The sequence below is a fragment of the Peromyscus eremicus genome, chromosome 4 (assembly GCF_949786415.1).
Source record: "Peromyscus eremicus chromosome 4, PerEre_H2_v1, whole genome shotgun sequence".
NCBI lineage: Eukaryota > Metazoa > Chordata > Mammalia > Rodentia > Cricetidae > Peromyscus > Peromyscus eremicus.
The window spans coordinates 40,048,548-40,060,976 of NC_081419.1; the positions used below are offsets into that span (position 1 = coordinate 40,048,548).

Here is a 12,429-nt window from a genome sequence, read left to right on the forward strand (position 1 = left end):
CTATTTGATCCACTTAAGAACAGTTGGAAAAAAGCAAACTCTACTGATACATAGTCTAATAGAACTAACAAAGTGGAACATCATGCACTTGATTAATAAACAGGCACGGGAGCATTAGCTTTCGTGGACTCACTACAATTCAGCCATTGGAGCAGAAGGTGCTGGCAAGGGGGAAGCTCCAATCCACGAAGCTGAGGTTGGCTGCCAACCATGTTTCATTTAGACTCTTTTCTTAGGCTGCTTTATCACTGACTCTCTCCACCCACACTATTCACAGACCATTTTTAAAGAAGACAAGGACAACTGTTGCTTAATATCGGTGTCATCACTGTCGATTCTTCATATCCATCTAGACTGTCCACTTTTTTGAGGACATGGACTGGGCTAACCGGTTCAGTTGGATGCCAGAGCACACAGTAAGAAGGGAGTAACATATTAACAGAGAGCCTCCCACCTATGAGCAAAGCATATTGCTGGCCTTTCATGTACAAATTCCCACATGATCGTCACAGCGACCTTTGTCCATGGATGTTAAAGGAGAAACCCCGAGGTTGAATTACTTTCATGGAGCCCACAAAGCTATAAGACAACCAGCACACAGCTGCAGTCTTCTTGACTTGGAAGCTCGTGTGTTCACAACGCCAAGAGACTGCATGATGAACAAAGGATGACCAGTTAAACTTGAACCAAGGCCTGCAAAATAAACACTGGTCTCTTAGCAGTGGAGGTGGAAAATCAGAATGTTCAGTAAAAAGAACAACATCAAACTCTACATTTAAATTTCCAACAATAAGATTTATTTAAAAAAAAAAAGTCAACAGTGACAACTCCTCATGATACCAACAGCCGTATTTGATTGATTACACAGAGCCGAAGAGAGGCCCAGGTCAATGTCAAACAGACAACTGCTATACATTTAGAATTTGAATCAAGAGCCTTTGAAAACTGAATGTCTGGCCAACAATCCAATTCTTTGCTCCAAGTACTAGTGGAAGCCAGAAGTAAACTTTATTGTTGATTAACCAATATCAAACACTCCCTGAGGATAAACATGGCATGGGTGCTACTGGGTTTTCCAGAATGAAAATCAGACTCCAGCTCCGGCTTTCTTCATGATGTAATCTGAGTGGAGCTGGAGAATTACAGAAGCGCTGCAGATGGTACAGAATATCCTAATTACAATTCCAAATTGCACTAGATGCTTTTCTAAATAGAAAAAAAAGGAAATTAATTTAGAAGGACATATAAAATTGCAGTCATAGGGAGATAAATCTTTCATTAGCAAATTATTCCATTTTGCCTGGCCACTTATCCATAACTTTTAGATCACCAAGGACTCATACACATACACACACACATACACACACACACACACACACACACACACACACACACACACACAATTTCTATGGCTCATGAAACAAGGAAAAGCATTTCCATTATAATCTGTTTCTTTTGAAGAATTCCCTGAGGAGCCTTCCTGAAGTTGAGGCAAATCAGCAGATACAAATACATCCATTTACAATCTCCTTGGAAACTAGAAATTGCTGGCCAATTCAGGTAGCAAGAAGCAAAATGTTTTCTCCAGGTTCACTTGAAAAGAGAAAAATATTGTGAAAAATTCAAAGGCAGGTATGCATTGAATGGTAGAGTTTGATGTGCTATTCTCTAGGGGACTGAGTTTCCATGCACCAGAGAGATAGTTGCTGTGCCAAGTATCCGTGATGTGCCATCCATATGAAATAAGCCAATGAAAACTGATAATAAAGATGGCTGCCATTGAGAGCACTCTTGGCTGGGAAAGACACTCCAATAAGTGCTTTATTTGTCTTGTCATGGGTTAATTCTCACAACCACTACATTGTTTTCTTTATTCTAAAGAAAAAGGGGGGCAGTGAAGGCTCAGAAGATAGGGTCTCTCCTAAGGTCACACAACTAGTTAAGTGATGAGGCTTAGTGGAGTGGAATGCATGTGTAATGACACAATCCTACAGGTACAACTGTGTGGCCAATAGGACCACCTTAGTGTTCCCTCTTCATTTCAGGGTGACAGTGAATACCAAGCTTTAGAAAAACCTTGAAAGGAACCACAGTTCCAGCCACATCAGAGCATCACTGAAACTCCCTAAAATAGAGATGATGGAACTGTTCCCATAGGTCACATGGTCATCCCTGTGCCCACTCTTCATGAGTCACTTCTGCACATCATAAGGACAAAAAAATTCTCAATGAAGAAACTAAGTTATTTGTGCTCTACCACTAGACGGACAGAGAGATGAAGAAGCGTACTGACACACTCATGCACACACAAATGGAAAACACAGATTTGTTTTGACAACCTATTATACTACAAAAATATTTATGAATGTAGCTCCAGCAAAGTTACAGCCATCTTCCAAAAGCACACACACACACCCCGCCAAAGGCTGCTAGATTTGAGGCAGGTGAGAACACCCCCTCAAAATGAGCGGCCCTCAGGCTAAGTGGGAAGCCTAAGAAGGGAATGTCTGCTTTTCCATTATCAGGATACTCATTGATGGTCTTCGCACAGAACACCCTGAGTTTTCACATCCACTGTTAAGTGACCACCATTTATTTTGCAATCAGAGCATGGAGCTGGCAGAACTGAAGTGTCTTGGCAGCTGCAGAGACAAAACTCAACTGAACAAACAGATTCTTAAGTGATGCTTAGATGGAACAACTTGGACATGGTTCAGATTTTTTTAATTCATTTAAATGTGTGATTGAATCCTGCTCATTACCCTCTCAGTGGTAGATTATATATTCAGCTCTTTATTGTATAATAATATTGAGGGTGGAAAATAAGAAAGGTACAATATTACCAGCTCTTCTTATTATAGAAAGGAGAGCAGCTTTGTTTAGTTGTAAACAATAGTCAATAAACGCATATAACAAGTTAATTTTTCACAGCAATCTATAGCCAGAACTTGAAATATGCTATTTTGTTCTTTGGTCCAAATTTCTTAAGATAAATAATCCCTTCTGTACAGTAGTCAGACTAGTCTTGGAGTATGCAGTGTGAAAGAGCATGTGGGCTCTTGGAATCTGCTTAATGCAAGCTAATGACAGACGACTGTGTCTGCCCTTCTCTGACCTTTCCGAGCACTGCCTCTCTTCACTCACTGAGTTCTAGTCACTTTCTTAGTCCATTTTCTGTGACTGTAACTAAATGCTACAAACTGGGTGGGAACTCATAGAGAAAAGGTTTGACCCACAGTTATAAAAGTCCAAGAACATTGCATTTGGTGAGGGTCATCCTGCGGGTCTTGAGATAGTAGAGGGAATCACTGATCCCAGGGACATGTTACTTTAAGTCAATAGGTATTTTGCCAATAGAAATACAGTTAGTGACTTTCAATATTGGATATTAGGAAATTAATTCTGATGATCTGGTTAGGACAAAAATCATCATGTAAGGTCTTAGATGTGGAAGAAAAAGGCAAAATTATCAGAGTCATAGATCTAAATTGGAAGGCTGGGAGCCATGGGCAATATTAGAACTCAGACCGTCATTGTTAGTTTTGAAGATGTAGGAGAATTATAAGTCAAGAAGACAAGTGGCCTTCAGAAACACAATGTTTCAACAGAGAGCAAGAAAAAAGCGGGACAATAGCCTTTAAATGCACAGGAGTCAGTTCTACCAAAAACATAAATGAGCCTGGAAGCCAGCTCTCAACCAAAGTCTGGCTTTACCAAAGCCTTGGCCTTAGTCTATGAGCCCAAGGCAGAAAAACCTATTGAACCCACATGACTTCTGATGGAGAGAACCATGAAGCCATACATAAATTTGTGATGTTTAGCTACTACATTTATAGTAATTTGTCTTACTATCAAAAGAAAGCTATCCAAAAATCTAGATCCAATTCATGTATCCAAAATACCCAACATGAATTCAGAAACATGAGTCCAGAGTTCTAATCATCGTCTCCTTGCAATCCATAGTCTACCCGTTTTGTTATTAGCCTCACATTGTTTATCTGCTCAAGCTATTACTCCTGCTATACCAAGGCTGAATCAAACCCAGTTCCTAACTCTTATACCATTTAGCATTGTTCAAGAGGATATTGCTCAAGAGAATAATTCACTTAGGGACATCCAATGGCCACACCACCCTTCATATAATTATATAGTATTGTCAAGTGCCATTATCATTTTCTGTCCTGTCAAAACTTTAGGCTTTTCATGAACTAAAATCATGTCTCCTTTGTGTCTGTTAAAACATGGAAAAATGAATACACTGTAACTTTCCTAAGAATTTACTCACTTTACTCTAAAATGCTCAAATGAATATTTTTGTATGCATTTTCTAAATCTCTACAATGAGAACATTTAAATTCATTTTTGCAATGTAGTTGATATCCACTTGTATCACAGACTAAATGTACAGAATCCTAACAGGTGTGACCTGGTGGCAGGAAGTACTTTATTTTGTTTATATCTGTCAGCTGCGTGGAGAATATGGACAGAGTTCTTAGCAAATGCCTACTTTTCCATTTTATCCTATGTCTGAACAACATGAGAGTAACAGTCCTATCATGTGAGGACAGTTAATCACCTTGGTGTTAGGATTAAATACCAAATGTTCCCCACAGGTTCATGGGTTAAACACTTGGTTCTGAACTTAAGGTGCTATTTTAAGTGCTTGTGGGAAAATCAGGAAGACATAAATCATCACATGTTCCCATTGCCGTGATATTCTGAAGCACCATGGGCTCAGAACCAATATCACCAACAACTGTGGACTAGAACCTCTGAAAAGATGAGCAAAATAAACTCTTCCTCCATTTTATTACTCCTTTTTGGTATTTGGTCACAGTGATGTAAAGAGAACAGGAAAAAAACCCACATTATGTCAGAGAAGTGGGGGTATTGCTGTGGTTGACAATATGGTTCAGAAGGTTTTGTGGGAGAAATCCGAAAAGTTTGGGGATGTGGACTGGGGGAGCCCTAGAATGACTTCAGCAGAGCTTCATGGATACTTAGGGCAGAGGCTCAGAAGAACAGAATGCCTACAGGAATGCAATCGGTGAAGGTCAGGCTCAGGAGCTTTCAAATGGGAGGGTGGAGTCTACTTTGAAATAGACTAGACGCCAGGCATGTTACATTCTGGCAAAGAACATATCTACATGTTGTTCCTGGCCTAAGAGTGTGAAGTTTAAAAGCAATGGCAGAGGACATTTCAAGACATTCCAGCACTTAGGAGGTGGCATGGCTATTTCTGGATTGGCCAAGTTTATAGAGAGAATCGGGAAACCAAAAGTACTCTGAAAAGATGTGAAATTTGAAGTTTGGTCAGCAAAGCCCGAGTGAAGTTGGGACTAAGGAAAACATGGTGTCCTTGTTAGGGTTATTACTGCTGTGATGAAACACCATGACCAAAAGCAAGGGGTTTTTTTTGAAGGGGGGGGGACTTACTTGGCTTACACTTCCAAATTGTCATCCATCACTGAAGAAGTCAGGACAGGGAATCAAGCATTGCTGGAAACTGGAGGCAGGAGCTGATGCAGAGGCCATGGAGGAGTGCTGCTTACTGGCTTGCTCCCCATGGCTTGTTTAGCATGCTTTCTTTTTTCTTTTGATTTTAAACTTTTGAAATTCATCTTTTACTCATTCTTCTCTTTTAAAGAGAAATCATTCAACCAAAAAGAAAATGAAATTAAGATACTTGGATAAAAAACTCCCAATACAAATCTATGTCTATAAAATTACAATCAAAGGAGACATAGAGGCACATGTGGATAGATGGATGATGGATGGATGGATGGATGGATGGATGAGTAGATGATAGATGATAGATAGATAGATAGATAGATAGATAGATAGATAGATAGATAGATGATAGACAACAGATTTGTATCTGAAACTTTTCTATGCTTGCCCAGCACCAAGGTCCCACAGCCACTTATAAATTCTTATGTCCCACCTGGTCCCACAACCACTCAGACCCAAGTAAACACACAGAGGCTTTTATTAATTAAAACTGCTGGGCCATGAGCTCAGGCTAATTACTGACTAGCTCTTACACTTAAACTCAGCCCATTTCTGTTCATCTGTATGTCTCCACGTGTTCCGTGGCTTTACCTGTGTGCCATTACATGCTGCTCCCTGGACAGCAGGCTGGCGTCTCCTGACTCAGCCTTCTTCCACCCAGAATTCTTCTCTCTCTTATCCCACCTATACTTCCTGCCTGGCTACTGGCCAATCAGCGTTTTATTAAACAGTGTACAAAAGCATTATTCCACAGCATAGATCTAATAAAAAATATGATATATTTTATATTTTAACACTGATCATTGTAAAATCCTTCACTAAAAATGTCCCAGAAATTATCCAGCTTAAAGGGACAAATTTGATGTGCATTACACCTCACTAAGGATGTTAAGAAGTGAAAGAACAAACATGGCAGAAGTTTTAGGAAATTCATTGCCGGTAAATCTTCCTTGAAAGAAATTTTGGCAACATATGCTTAGGCAGAAGAAAAATAATATAGACAAGAAATTTGGTGCCACCTGAAGAAAATAAGATATGTAAGGATGGACAAATATGGATTATTTTTCATAATTTATGTAAAACATACTTGCATAAGGCGACAGCAATAACTGCAATGTTTGTCACATATTGATACTTAAATGTCAAGAGCATCCAATAGGATGAGAGCCACTAGAAACTGTTCGCATAAGTTGCTAGTATCACAGGGAGGATAGCGTCAATGGCGGGTGGAGAATCTCTGAAAATAGTTAGCACAGATGTCACAGAAAACAATAGACGATTTTAAGGAATGAAGTAAAAGTAACATAAAAATAGGTCACAAGTTGAGAAGTCAGGTCATGGTGGTGTTTGCCTAGCAAATGGATGTCTGTTTTTCAGTTTTCCTTTTTCTTTTTTAAATACTGAGCCTGCAATTTAGTCTCAAAAGAAACCTGCTTTTCTTTCTTTCTTTCTTTCTTTCTTTCTTTCTTTCTTTCTTTCTTTCTTTCTTTTTAAATTTAGAAAGGATTTAGAAACTGTTCAGCCCCATACCAGACCTCAATGTCAGGTTGTCAGGAGTTCCCAACCCCAAGCAGCTGCCTAGAACAGTTTAGAACAATCTTCTTGCAACCTTGAAACTGTCTTTGAAAATGCCTGGTACATCTTGCTGACAGCCAGCAGAGTGATTCTGTCCAGGAGTGGTCCAAGCAGCAGTCCCAAAGGCCACTCCAGGAGAACTGGACAGAGCCCTGGGCCAGCCTCAGCCCTGGCCTCGACATCCCCTAGTTGTCCCTGGGACCTAGGTGACACTATCTCAGCAAGCCAAAACCAATGCAGCAGAAGCGGCCCAGGTGCCTTCGGCTCCTGACTTCTCTCCGAGGCCGGGGCTCAGGGTGCTCAGCCCTCAACTATTGAGGATGAGGACTGTGGAAGCCTGGTTGTCAGGGTGCATGCTGGCTGGGTGTCTTGGAGGTTTGAGGTGTAGTGATCAGTTCTAATTTTGTTTTTCTTTACTCAGCAACTGAGAATTACAAGAGCTTCTGTTTTGTTTCTAGTGGGATGAATGGTATCATTAATGAATTTCCTTTGGAGTTACAATGTGTACTGAGGAAGACGGTATTTTGTTTTCCTCGTTTTTCTTTCATCTTCGGTAACCAAAATGTGCAGGCCATACCTCAGTAGAACATGGAAACTTTGAACCACATAACCACAGGCAGACTGGACAGCACTGTTTTAAGGGGCCATGTTTTCTTTTGTTTTTCTTGTTAGATTGTTAGTATATTAGGGGGAAAAACAAAATTCCATGTGGGTGATCTCTGAAGTTCATTATTTTTTTGACCAGATTTTAGATTCTCAGAATAAATGTTTTTTTTTCTTGTACTTCCTTCTCACGATACTCTAAGTTTTGTCTAGAGTTCCTTGAAGTCGTTAGATCCATCCGCAGAATTAAGGCTTCCATAGCTCTCTCCCAGATGTTCATCTTCTTCCCAGACTCCATGATTCCGTTTGCTGATGTCTCCTGTCCTTTCTTGTTTTGTTACATAGGTGCAAACCTGTCTTTGGATTGTTGAAATCTGTCTTTCAAGCCTCCCTGGAGGGTCTCTGGAGTCTATGGGACAGGAGGGCTCCACCACTGTCCTCCTTAACCTCCCTCACGTGGTGCCAGAATCCATGTAGGGGGACCTCCTGAGCCTCTAGATTCTAGAGTCTGGAACTTGGGGAAGTTCTCATTCTAGAGTCTAGAATTTAGGGAAGCCTGGAGGGCAGCTGCCCACCAGGCCCTAGAGTCCTACTTCAGCCTGCTTTCCTATAGACACCAAGACTGCCAGTCCAGGAGTGGCCTCACCCACAATGGCCACTCCCACATCAATCACTAATTAAGAAAATGTCCTAAAGCTTGTCTACAGCTGGATCTTATGGAGGCATTTTCTCTCTTGAGGCTCCCTCCCTTCCAATAACTCAAGTTTATGTCAAGTTAACGTAAAACTAGCCAGCATACATGGTTTCTTGTGGTGGTATTGTGTTCCCCAAAACATTGTGTACCCTAATAAACTTATCTGGGGTCAGAGACAGAACAACCACAATATTAAACATAGAGGATAGGCAGTGGTAGCACACACCTTTAATCCTAGCATTCCAGAGGCAGAAATCCATGTGTTCAAGGATATAGCCAAGCATGGTGACTCAGAATTCAAGAGTTAAAGAGTCATGGAAATTCCCTCCAGACTTCAACAAAGGAGGCTAGGCAAATGTGGTCGAGTCGGAATCCACGCTGGGAGCCTCTGAGGCTGCAACAGGAAGCTGTGAGGACAGAAACAAAAGTAAAATGGACACTCCAGGAATGTGGAGAGTCTGCTGAGGAAATGCACAGGCAGTGGATGGAATCAGTCCAAAGACAGGGCTGAAATAAAAAAACTTGAGGAGCCAGGCTGCCCGAGTCCCGTGTATATCCCATCACACCGCCACGTTCCCAGGATGATGATGGGCATCTGGATGATGATGGGTTACTGGATCCAATGTTACTCCAGCCGGGTTTCAGTCTGTTTCAATTCCATTCTCTTCTCTGTTCCCATTCCTTCTTTTGGGATGGGAATGTTAACTTCGCGCCATCGTATCTTAGAAGTATGCAAATTGTTTTTGAGTTTACATGGACTCATAGCTAAAAGTTTACTTGAGTCTCAGATCTTTAAAACTATTGGAACTGTTAAGAATATGGGAGCCGGGCGGTGGTGGCACACGCCTTTAATCCCAGCACTTGGGAGGCAGAGGCAGGCGGATCTCTGTGAGTTCGAGGCCAGCCTGGTCTACAAAGTGAGTTCCAGGAAAGGCGCAAAATTACAGAGAAACCCTGTCTCGAAAAACCAAAAAAAAAAAAAAAAAAAAAAGAATATGGGGATTCTTGATGTTGGATTAAATGCAATTTACATTATGAGATGGCCCTGGGCCTTTGGTAGCCATGGGCAGAATGTTATGATTTGAATATGAAATGCCCGGTGCAGTCTCGTTGCCCTTCAGGGGTTATATGATGCTAGGTGTTGAGGGAGATGTCCAGAAAGTGCAGCAAATGCCTGCCAGCAAGTGCCCACTCCAGTTCATCTGCTCAGGTGAGCCCACCCCTGTGCTCCCAGGCTGACCCCACTGGTCCCCAGCTAGTGATGCTATTTTGGGAATAGTGGACATTTTAGGTGGTAGAGTTTGCCTGGAGGAAATAAATCACAGAGGGGATGCCTTTGAAGACCATGTCTTGTCCCTTGCCTCTGCTAGCTGTGTGTGTGTGTCTGTCTGTCTGTCTGTCTGTCTGTGTCTGTGTGTCTATCTCTTTCTGCTTCCTATCCACTATGAAATTAATAGCCTCTTCTGCATGTTCTCACTGCTATGATGTTCTGACCCTGAATCAATGCAGCCAAAGACTATGAATTTCAGACCTTTGAAGCCACGAGCCAAAGTATACCCATCCTCTTTTGAGCTGCTTCTCCCGGGCACTTGGTCACAGTGATAAAAAATGCTGACTAATACACTGAATGGCAGCAATATTGTATCTCATTGCCTAAGTGATGCCCCAACCTTCTGATGCAGTGGATAAACCAGATAGATAACAAGATACCAGCTCTCTTCTCAAAAATAAGCTCACACGCCAATTACACACACACACACACACACATACACACACACACACACACACACACACACACACGGCTTCAACTGAGAGTAACAATAAATGAAGTTGTCATTAGTTGCTTTAACATCAGAGGGTCTCTAAGTATTCTCACACATCTTTAGTCTGTGTCCCAGAGGCTTGATTAATTTATCTTGTCCACCACCATACTCTCGGACTATAAGGAATGGTATCCTGTATTACTTAATGAATTGAAAGTATAGAGGGTACTTGATGGCACATTTTGATTTACAAGGTTGACTTGTCATGATCTGACTTGCATGCAATTGTGTGAAAGTGATTCGCAGCTAGTAGAGACTGCTCCCAGGTCTGAGCTTTGATCTCCTCCCGTGCCTGTGATGTGTAGAATGATACTCTTTTGCAAAGCTGAGTGGCAGCAGGGAGCTACAGTCCCCAGCTACCCACATAACCACAAGGGTAAGCCACTCATAACTCTACCGTGCACCACGTTGCCAGCATTTGAAGGATACTTGTTTTTGTGACCCATCAGATCTGCAGAACATCTATCTTTATGTGCATTAGGTAGATAGTCAAGGGTGTATTATAAAATAAGCTTGTGTGAGAGTTTCCCAATTGTAGGTTCATTGGTGTGGGTGTTGTGAGAATGATTGAGGTACGTTAGGCTGAGACTGAAGACCTGAAAGATTAGGTGTGTTAAATACATTTTCAACTCACAATACCTAAGTCTAAGGTGAACTTATCAGATATGACTTCATTAAATAACTTTAATCCCTTTTCATTTGGATCCATACTTGTTAACAAGTACCTACTAATAAATGGGTATAAAGTATCTGCCTATCTATAAATAAACTCCCACTTTCCACAATAGAGAAAATTTAAAGTTTACATCTTGATACTGAGATGCTTGGATTAATTTTTTAAATAAAAAAAGTGACTTATATCTAACCCTGACATAGCCCCAAAGCCAGCACACAGGAGCTAAGCCAGAAGGCTTGTTAGTTTGAGGACAATTTATGCTATATAGTAAGACCCTGTCTCCCTGATTCTACCCCCCAAAAAAGAAAGAAAAGGAAAGAAGGGAGAGCAGCAACAGATGACATAAATTGGTGGAGAGCATTTAAAATTATAGTCCTGACCGAAAGGATTCTTTGCTTTGCTCTTGGGCAACCAAGAAAAACTAAACTCTGTTTTAGATCTCAAAAATGAAACATGACAGTGCTCAGTGTTTGCAATCCAAGTCAAGATATAATTTTGTTAAAAACCAGTCCAAATTGAAAATCTCCAAGAATGCCTTTGGTAGAACAAAGGGGGAAAAAAAATCTGTTCCAGTGAAAATTTATTCAAGGTGAAAGAAAGTTGTGCCTTGGGCAAGAGAGCCGCCAGATATTTGGGAGATTTCTTGCTAATGTTACTAAAGCTTTTAGACTTCACTCTTGCTCTCCTGATAGCCAAATCCCCTGCTGTTTCCTTTCTTTTGGTGCCTGCGTCCACTGCTGGTCCTGTTCACCTCAGAAAACGAGGTACCTTGAATCTAAATGAAAGAGCAACTTGACGCAAATTCAACTTTAAAGACCTGTTTCAGAGAAGGGTAACCATATGTCTGTATGACTCAACTGCTTCTGGGGATCATTTATAGAGAAATAACTGTTTTCAATCAATTTCTCAATGTTAGAAATTTTACACCAAGAACTCAGGCCCATCAAGAGGATTTTTAAGTTGCTTTAAGTAAAGAGGTAGAACAAATTCTTCTGGAGAAACATACAGGGCAGGGACTCTGTGTTATTCTCATGTGATGAGTACGTTCTTTGAGGTCAACTGCCAAGTGTAGGGTCCCACAGAATAATCCAGTCTCCTCCAGGAACTTTCAGCCCTCTCCTGCTGTGTCTGTACACAATAAGACTTGTGGTGATATTTTATTTGTGCGTTAATAAATAAAGCTTGCCTGGAGATCAGGGGGGAAAGACCAGCCATTTTAAGTAAACAAAAGCCGGGCGGTGGTGGCGCACGCCTTTAATCCCAGCACTCGGGAGGCAGAGGCAGGCGGATCTCTGTGAGTTCGAGGCCAGCCTGGTCTCCAAAGTGAGTTCCAGGAAAGGCGCAAAGCTACACAGAGAAACCCTGTCTCGAAAAAACAAAAGAAAAAACAAAAAAAAAAAAACAAACAAAGAAGTCAGGCAGCACACCCCCTTAATCCCTTAGCAGGCAGGATCTCTGTGTGTTCAAGGCTACACTAGGGAACAGAGCCTTTAATCCCAGTAATAACCATAGGGACCTGGAGGTCTGTACAGACAGACAGTGACAGA

At 41.3% G+C, this 12,429-nt stretch overlaps 1 long non-coding RNA gene across 1 annotated transcript; it reads right to left on the reverse strand.

Moving 5' to 3' along the window:
• Positions 1–986: 986 nt before the first annotated feature.
• LOC131909172 (uncharacterized) lies at positions 987–8,184 on the reverse strand. The gene is made up of 3 exons (XR_009378792.1): positions 6,599–8,184; positions 5,437–5,638; positions 987–1,206 (listed from the first exon to the last, which is right to left on the reverse strand). It is a non-coding gene; the product is annotated as an uncharacterized LOC131909172 (long non-coding RNA).
• Between the last annotated feature and the right edge of the window lie 4,245 nt (positions 8,185–12,429).